Source organism: Podarcis cretensis (genome assembly GCF_951804945.1).
Source record: "Podarcis cretensis genome assembly, chromosome: 2".
Taxonomy (NCBI): Eukaryota; Metazoa; Chordata; class Lepidosauria; order Squamata; family Lacertidae; genus Podarcis; species Podarcis cretensis.
The window spans coordinates 121,809,368-121,819,212 of NC_137171.1; the positions used below are offsets into that span (position 1 = coordinate 121,809,368).

The 9,845-nt window shown below is 50.2% G+C and overlaps 1 long non-coding RNA gene across 1 annotated transcript; it reads right to left on the reverse strand.

Moving 5' to 3' along the window:
* Window positions 1-7,327: 7,327 nt before the first annotated feature.
* On the reverse strand, window positions 7,328-8,998 carry LOC307210206. Its single transcript, XR_013835920.1, has 2 exons — window positions 7,716-8,998; window positions 7,328-7,570 (listed from the first exon to the last, which is right to left on the reverse strand). It is a non-coding gene; the product is annotated as an uncharacterized lncRNA (long non-coding RNA).
* Between the last annotated feature and the right edge of the window lie 847 nt (window positions 8,999-9,845).

Here is a 9,845-nt window from a genome sequence, read left to right on the forward strand (position 1 = left end):
TCTTCTTTAGTGCTTCTTTCCTTCTTATCACAAGAGTTCCAGAGATCTTGAAGTTCCTGAGAATATTCAGTTTGTAGCCTCTGGCAGGGAGGTGCCAATAATTGTTCTTCCATTGCAAAGTGGCTGAAGAGCAATTCCAAAGTAAGATGGAAACATAATCTGTGGTTTTGCAGGGGTGGGATTAAGTTACATGAGGCCACCTTGTTGCTGAAGCCAAGAGGGTGTGATGCCTGCTCAGTGCCTGGATTGGGGACCACCTGGATGCTGCCTTTGGTTCCAGGACAGAAGAAAGGAGGGTTGGGAATATAATAAAAGAAATGTGTAGATATCTGATCTGGGGCAGTGGGTGGTGGGAGATGACCAAGGCAGGGTTCCCCCAAAAGTCTGCACACCCAGGAGGAAGTTCTCTCACTGAGATGAAAAGAAGATGACCAAAATATTAAAAAAAAATTTAATCCCACTCTTCCTCCCAAAGGAGCTCAGGGCAGCAAACATCAAAATATTAAAACAATACCATTCAAAAGATTTAAAATGAAAATAAGCTAATTTAAAACCACCTAAAATCTCTTTAAAACAGTTGGAATACCCTAGTGGCATGTGGTTCATGGACTTGTGGGACTAGCCTGAGACCTCCGGTTATAGGGCTGTATATAAAATTCATTATTATTATTATTATTATTATTATTATTATTATTATTATTATTATTATTAGCCTAGTTCCCTTACTGTCCTCAGCAGGATCTTTCTGTTTACCTGCTTGGCCAGTGTCTCCAAGCAATGTGTACGTGTGTGCATACAGTCTGTCTGTCTCTCCCTCTTTATCTCTCTGATTACCTCTGTGAAGGTTGCAAAACTGCACAGCTCTGCTGAGCAATACCCACACCTGAGCAGGAAGTGGCTGTTTGAAGCAGAATTGCAGAGCTTTCATTTTTTTAAGGAAGAGCAGTCGGAAAGCCTGATGTGCCCATGGGATGGGGGTGGAAGACAAGATCCCTGAAACCTTCATATCTCACTTCCTCCTTTGATTCAGCCTCATGTGTTTGTATGTGTGTTTTCAAAGTGTGGTGTTTTAATAAAAAAGCCCACAGCCCCAATGTGTCAGAACCTGAAGGATCAGCAGCAACATGCAACAACAAGCAACAACATGGTCATAGAAAGGGAGATGATGAAGAAAGGAGGGGTGTTTAAAATGGTTTTTTTCCAAGGGGGGGGAATCCACCTGTCCATCTGGGGCTGTCTTTCAAAAAAACAAAGCAAAGCCAAACTTTTCTTTTTGCAAACTGCTAGGAACTGGCAAATTGGCTGGCCAGGGAATGGACTTCCTTGGGAGGTTGTGGACCCTCCTTCATTAAAGGTTTTTAGGCATCTGCCAGGGATGCGGGTGGCGCTGTGGGTAAAACCACAGAACCTAGGACGTGCCGATCAGAAGGTCGGCGGTTCGAATCCCCACGACGGGGTGAGCTCCCGTTGCTTGGTCCCTGCTCCTGCCAACCTAACAGTTCGGAAGCACGTCAAAGTGCAAGTAGATAAATAGGTCCCATTCTGGAGGGAAGGTAAACGGCATTTCCGTGCGCTGCTCTGGTTCACCAAAAGCGGCTTAGTCATGCTGGCCACGACCCAGAAGCTGGACGCCAGCTCCCTCGGCCAGTAAAGCAAGATGAGCATTGCAACCCCAGAGTCGGCCACTACTGGACCTGATGGTCAGGGGTCCCTTTACCTTTAGGGATGCTTGAGTGGAGATTTCTGCCTTGCAGGCGGTTGTATTAGATTACCCTAACACTATATACAGCCCTATCTGTTCGCCTATGAAAAATTTCACAACATGCCACTGGAATACCCACACACACAGCTAAAAATCTATTCGCTCCAAAGAAAGAAAACTTCACACCAGTATTCCTACAGGTACGACCAAATCTTGAACCTTGGAAAGGTTTATCATGATCAGGACACGTGGGCTGTGGTAAATATGGCTATCCTGCTGAAATGTTCCTCTTTCAAGTGCTGCCAATCATCATTACACCCAGACAATTTAAAATTTGTTAGTGCTGAATAAACAAGTCTATTCATGAAGGGGAAAAAGCACAACTGGACTCCAGAATTATATGGAAGTGTCCAAAACGGCAGGCTCGGAATCCCACGTTGCCAAGCTTATTACAACGCCTTCCAGCTAAAGCATTTGATGTCACTGATCCACGGGCAAAAAGGAAAACCATGGGTAGATACAGAAATTTCAGATCCTATATATAGTGTGTATCCCTTTTTACTCTCCTTACTGAAAACCCATACTATTGCAAACCCTTTTCTCCACATGAAACTAAATGTACGGAAAGCAAAGTTTAGAAAACTCTGTCCCCCAATATCCCCCCTTATCCCTCTTGGCATTCACCCATCTTTTAAAGAAGCAGAGCAACACTTAGATTGGAATGGTTGGGAACAGGTGGACCTTTTAGATTAAAAGAACAGGTGGGAACAGGTGGACCTTTTAGATTAAAAGAAAGAACAATTCATAGCTGCCATAAAAAGTAAAGGGACCCCTGACCATTAGGTCCAGTCGTGACCGACTCGGGTTGTGGTGCTCATCTCGCTTTATTGGCCAAGGGAGCCGGCATACAGCTTCTGGGTCATGTGGCCAGCATGACTAAGCCGCTTCTGGTGAGCCAGAGCAGCGCACGGAAACGCCATTTACCTTCCCACCTGAGCGGTACCTATTTATCTACTTGCACTTTGACGCGCTTTCGAACTGCTAGGTTGGCAGGAGCAGGGACCGAGCAACGGGAGCTCACCCTGTCACCGGGATTCGAACCACCAACCTTCTGATTGGCAAGTCCTAGGCTCTGTGGTTTAACTCACAGCGCCACCCGCGTCCATGATCATAGCTGCCGTAGCAAACCTTAAGTGATCATGGTACCACTTTAACCAGCTGTGAAGATTCCTGTCAAACCCAAACATTTCCATTCCAGTAAACAGGAAACAAACAGCAGTAGAGCACATCTTGGTTAACTTCTCTCCACATTCTAAGGGCCGAGCTCCCTCAATTTTTGAAGCTGTAATAACACTAGAATATGGCAATCTATTGTACACAAAATGTCTGGGGAAATGGACATAGATGTGCAAATCCCAAATGAAAAATGGGTGGCTTTGTAGTCAGGGAGACTGTTGAAATCAGTTTCTGCAAAAAAATAAGGGCAGCCTCATTAAAACTTCTGCATTGGTGGGGTTATACACCGGTGAGGCTATCCCGAATATGTAAGAAAGTCAATCCCAATTGTCGGAGGGGTTGCGCAGTCAAAGGTACCTATTTCCATATGTGGTGGTGTTACATGATCAAACCCTCCTGGAATGCTGTCTTCAAAGAAATAAGCTTGATATACAAGAAAACAATTGAAATATCCCCTGCACTAGTGCTACTCGGGCTTAGGTTCCGGTCTGCTCGCGGTTATGGTAACGATTATCTCTAAGCCCAGGGGTCAGCAAACACGCACGCCTCGGGCCGGTATCTCCAGCGCCGATCGTGCAGCAGGCCAGAGGGCGGGGGAGCGCGTGCACGCACGCTATTTCTGGCGCACTTCCAGGTCGGAAGAGCACCAGAAATAGCTTGTGCGCATGCGCACGGGCCTCCTCCAACCCGGATGTGCACCAGAAATAACACTTGCGCATGCGCAAATAACGCTTGTGCATAGGTAAAGGGACCCCTGACCATCAGGTCCAGTCGTGGCCGACTCTGGGGTTGCGGCGCTCATCTCGCTTTATTGGCCAAAGGAGCCGGCGTACAGCTTCCGGGTCATGTGGCCAGCATGACTAAGCCGCTTCTGGCGAACCAGAGCAGCACATGGAAATGCCGTTTACCTTCCCGCCGGAGCAGTACCTATTCATCTACTTGCACTTTGACCTGCTTTTGAACTGCTAGGTTGGCAGGAGCAGGGACCAAGCAACGGGAACTCACCCCGTCGCAGGGATTCAAACCGCCGCCTTTCTGATCGGCAAGTCCTAGGCTCTGTGGTTTAACCCACAGCGCCACCCACGTCCCATGTGCAGAAGCTATTTCCGGTGCTCCTCCGACCTGGGTTGCTGTGCGTAAGAGAAACCTGGTGGGCAAGCAGCGGCAAGGACAGGCCCATCTGCTTCATCCAACCAGGTCTCTGTCACACATGCCAGGTCAAATCCTCCATCCACAATCAGGTCGTGGATGGCAGTGGTTTTATTCATCATTGACCTGGCATTGCACAGCAACACCTTCAGGTCATGTGGGTTTCCCTTGCTGATTCCAGTATCCTTCCCGTCAGGACCAGACCTGGAGGCAGGGATAGTCCTCAAACAACGACTAACCCTGCCTCCTCGGTAATGACATGGTCTGTTCTTAGCGTAACTCCTCCTCCTGCCCGTGATCACTGAGATCGGGTGTCCCAATACACACACCCCCGTGGAACCTGCCCCAGCCATTCTATTGGCTGATTCCCACTCCCAGGCAGCCCTGACCCTTCCCCTTAATAAGCAACATAGAAACTATATAATAACTTAACAGAATAATAAAAATAGAAGCAAAGCAAGAAACAATAGTGCTAAAATTAAATTACTCCCCACCCTGACTAAATACTTCTCCAAACCCAAGCAGAAATAAAACAATAAAATTATAAAATATTATAAAAAAAACCAACAACCACCATTTAAAGTGCAGCAAATTAAAAGCACTTAAAACATTTAAAAGCATTTTGTCACTTGCTGCAGGGAGCTGCTCAGGCCTCTAAACTGTGGTGGTGAGTGCAGGCCCCGACCCCCTAGGCCAGATGGAGTCGGCAGGAGAGGGAGCGGACCTCCCAACACCAGAGCAGCAGCAGCAGCAGCAGCAGTGTCCCAGAGGCCTTGATGGAGGCCCTCAAGCTGTGGTGGTGAGAGGCTGCTGGGTGGGCCACTCCCTTTCCTGCCAACTCCATCTGGCCCAGGGGGCGGGGCCTGCACTCACCGCCACAGCTTGAGGGCCCTCCATCAAGGCCTCCGGGACACAGGCCCCGCCCCCTAGCCAGATGGAGTCGGCAGGAAAGGGAGCGGCCCACCCAGCACTCAGAGCAGCAGCAGCAGCCAGCGGCGTAGCGTGGGTTGTCAGCACCCGGGGCAAGGCAAGTAATTTGCGCCCCCTAACCCGGGGCAAGGCAAGTAATTTGCACCCCCTAACCCGGGGCAAGGCAAGTAATTTGTGCCCCCTAACCCAGGGCAAAGCAAGTAATTTGCACCCCCTAACCCAGGGCAAGGCAAGTAATTTGCACCCCCTAACCCGGGGCAAGGCAAGTAATTTGCACCCCCTAACCCGGGGCAAGGCAAGTAATTTGCACCCCCTAACCCGGGGCAAGGCAAGTAATTTGCACCCCCTAACCCGGCGCAAAGCAAGTAATTTGCGCCCCCTAACCCAGGGCAAAGCAAGTAATTTGCACCCCCTAACCCAGGGCAAGGCAAGTAATTTGCACCCCCTAACCCGGGGCAAGGCAAGTAATTTGCGCCCCCTAACCCAGGGCAAAGCAAGTAATTTGCGCCCCCTAACCCAGGGCAAGGCAAGTAATTTGCACCCCCTAACCCGGGGCAAGGCAAGTAATTTGCGCCCCCTAACCCGGGGCAAGGCAAGTAATTTGCGCCCCCTAACCCGGCGCAAAGCAAGTAATTTGCGCCCCCTAACCCGGGGCAAGGCAAGTAATTTGCACCCCCTAACCCGGGGCAAGGCAAGTAATTTGCACCCTCTAACCCAGGGCAAGGCAAGTAATTTGTGCCCCTAACCCCTAACCTGCCGCTGCCAGCTTCTTGCTGCTGCCTGGGCTGGGGTATTTACGGTAAGGTAGCCACGGCGGCGGCGGCGGGTCCATGTCAGGTGATCTGAGGCGAGTTGCCGCTGGTGCTGGCGCCCAAACGACGCAGCTTGCCCGGAGGAGAAGGAGAAGGGCAGAGAGGCGAGGAAAATGCAACATGGCCCAGCAGCTGCAGCAGCAGCAGCGGTGGCGACGGGGCTGTGAGGAGGGGCTGCCTGGCGCACCCTCTGTGGCCCTGACGCACGGGGACCGCGGCGAGCGCTGAGAGCCGCTGCCTGCCGAACGCCTTCAACCCGGACGCGCGCACAGCTCGTCGGTTCCGCGAGACATGGGGCTCTGCTACAGCCTGCGCCTGAGGCTCTTTGGCGACTCCGGAGGCGGCGAGCGCCCCCCCTGATGTTGCGCCCGGTGCGGCCGCCCCCCCTGCACCCCCCACGCTACGCCACTGGCAGCAGCAGTCTCCTGCTGGTCTCCTATGCTGGTGATAGGCTGAACATAGATTCTTGGTACAGTGGTACCTCGGGTGAAGAACTTAATTTGTTCTGGAGGTCCATTCTTAACCTGCAACTGTTCTTAACCTGAAGCACCACTTTAGCTAATGGGGCCTCCCGCTGCCGCCGCACAATTTCTGTTCTCATCCTGAAGCATAGTTCTTAACCCGCGGTACTATTTCTGGTTAGCGGAGTCTGTAACCTGAAGCGCCTGTAACCACCCTGTGGAACGTTGTTTGAGGACTATCCCAGCCTCCAGGTCTGGTCCTGACCAGAAGGATACTGGATTCAGCAAGGGGAAACCCACATTTCCTTCAGATGTGAAGGAAATAAGCAGCTATCTTATCTTTAAAAGACATCCTTAGGCAGCCCTGTTTAGGAAAGATTTTAATATTTAATGCTGTATTGTTTTTAACACGCGGTTGGAAGCCGCCCAGAGTGGCTGGGAAAACTCAGCCAGATGGGCGGGGTATAAATAATAAATTATTATTATTATTATTATTATTAACCTGAAGCATCTGTAATCTGAGGTACCACTGTATAACAGAGTACAGTGGTATCTCGGGTTACATATGCTTCAGGTTACATACGCTTCAGGTTACAGACTCCGCTAACCCAGAAATATTACCTCGGGTTAAGAACTTTGCTTCAGGATGAGAACAGAAATCGTGCTCCAGCGGTGCGGCGGCTGCAGGAGGCCCCATTAGCGAAAGTGGTGCTTCAGGTTAAGAACAGCTTCAGGTTAAGAATGGACCTCCGGAATGAATTAAGTACTTAACCCGAGGTACCATTGTATGGTCAATAGCATTGGCTGAGAAACGAACATGCCAGGCAATAGCAGCAAAGGGCAAACACAATCCATATCCCTTTTATGACATATGGCAAATGTTTATTGAATGCATAAATTGTTCAGACTGTGGCAGAGTTCCCCAGAACTCTTCTGGAAACGTGGTGTGATCTCTTAGTAATGGTGCTCGCTTCGGCAGCACATATACTAAAAAGTGATCTCTTAGTAATGAAATGAAACTTCAAACACATGGCATGATAAAAAGTCTGCAATTTTATCAGGACAAGTTTACTGTGGTAACAATCGTTTTCTCAAAATTTATCTTCTCTACCATGAAAATAAGTAAAAACAGTATTGAAAACAACAACATAAAAAGAGCTTCCTGGATCCAGTCAGTAGCCCAGATTGTTGATCTCAGATTGGTGTGTGAGATGAGACCAGAAGGAGCCTGGTCACGTTTCGCTGTGAACTATGGAGACTTGGCTCCTGCTTTTTTAGCCCTATTTGATTCGCCAGAAGCGGCTTAGTCCTGCTGGCCACATGATCTGGAAGCTATATGCTGGCTCCCTCGGCCAGTAAAGCGAGATGAGCGCCGCAACCCCAGAGTCGGCCACGACTGGACCTAATGGTCAGGGGTCCCTTTACCTTTACCCATCATGCTCCTTGATCCTAGCTCTCCTTCAGCCATTCTGATTTATACAGTGGTACCTCTGGTTAAGGGACGTGGGTGGCGCTGTGGGTTAAACCACAGTATAGGACTTGCTGATCAGAAGGCGGGGTGAGCCCTTGTTGCTCGGTCCCTGCTCCTGCCAACCTAGCAGTTCGAAAGCACGTCAAAGTGCAAGTAGATAAATAGGTACCGCTCCGGCGGGAAGGTAAACGGCGTTTCCGTGCGCTGCTCTGGTTCGCCAGAAGCGACTTAGTCATGCTGGCCACATGACCTGGAAGCTGTACGCCGGCTCCCTCGGCCAGTAAAGCGAGATGAGCGCCACAACCCCAGAGTTGGCCACGACTGGATCTAATGATCAGGGGTCCCTTTACTTTTACCTTTACCTCTGGTTAAGTACTTAATTCGTTCCGGAGGTCCGTTCTTAACCTGAAACTGTTCTTAACCTGAGGTACCACTTCAGCTAATGTGGCCTCCTGCTGCCGCTGTGCTGCTGGAGCACGATTTCTGTTCTCATCCTGAAGCAATGTTCTTAACCCGAGGTACTATTTCTGGGTTAGTGGAGTCCTTAACCTGAAGCGTCTGTAACCCGAGGTACCACTGTATAATCATATAACTGAGGAGTTGCAAGGGATCCCGGGGGTCATCTAGTCCAACCCCCTTCCTTGGCAGCAATCTCAGCAGTAACTTGCATTTGAGGGGAAGTCACTTTTCTGCTGGCTTTTGGCTAATTTTCCTTTTCAGCTGATTTTCAGGAACATGTTTGTATTCATCAGAAATGTGCCAGATACACACAACTGGAAGCTGTGCCCCTTTAAAAAGGGGAGGGGATATTGAGCATGATTTGTAGTGATTTTTGATGGCATCTATTGTTAATTTGTCCCTCCCTCTACTAAAGCAGGGTAAGCAAACTATGGCCCAGTCACCTTGGATGGTCCAGGAATCTGTGTGTTTTTACATGAGTACAATGTGTCCTTTTATTTAAAATGCATCTCTGAGTTATTTGTGGGGCATAGGAATTCGTTCATTATTATTTTTTTTCAAAATATAGTCCGGCCCCCCACAGGGTCTGAGGGACAGTGGGCCGGCCCCCTGCTGAAAAAGTTAGCTGACCCCTGGTCTAGACACTCCACTTGCCTGAAGAACTGAGTGGATGGAAACTAGAGAGGCTGTCAGAATTGAATCTGAGCAGTGGCCGACTTTGGGCTTTTAGATTTCAGCAATGCCCTGTGCAAGGCTAAAATTTGGCATAACCTCTCTCCTCCCCAGCGTTATTTCAGTGACCTTTGCAGGGCATCAACCTGGTTAAAAGGTAAAGGGACCCCTGACCATTTGGTCCAGTCGTGACCGACTCTGGGGTTGCGGCGCTCATCTCACTTTACTGGCTGAGGGAGCCGGCGTACAGCTTCCGAGTCATGTGGCCAGCATGACTAAGCCGCTTCTGGCAAACCAGAGCAGCGCACGGAAACGCCATTTACCTTCCCGCCAGAACGGTATCTATTTATCTACTTGCACTTTGACGTGCTTTCCAACAGCTAGGTTGGCAGGAGCAGGGACGGAGCAACAGGAGCTCACCCTGTCGTGGGGATTCGAACCGCCGAACTTCTGTTACTCAAGCCTAAAACCGCCTCTGATCTGAGACTGATCTGGAAGCTGACTAGTGTGCATCCGAGGATGAAAGGCACATCATCCTTGCCATTGATCCTGTAAGAGCCAGGGAGGGCACGATTTCCACTTAGAACATTTGTTTGTTTAAATCTGTATATGGCCCTTCCTCCCCTCCAGGTAGGAAATTCCTGCATCGCCAGGGGTTGGGCTAGATGACCCTCGGGTCCCTTCCAAGGCCGACGATCCCAGGAGTCTCTCTCGCAAACTTGCAGAGCCAGAGGCCGTCTCCCGGGGAAAGGAGAAGGAGAGGATCGTTGGCTTTTAGGATCTCTCCTCCTAAGCGCAGACGCTCCAAAGGCGCGCAGAGCCTCAGTGGCGCCCCGGGAGGCTGCACCCGGGGGTCAAATTTCCAGCCAAACCCTCTTCGCTGGGCTGGACTGGGCGGGGTGGGGCTGCCTCCTGCCGGCGCCCATAAGAGGTCCGGGCGCGCAGCCGGGCGC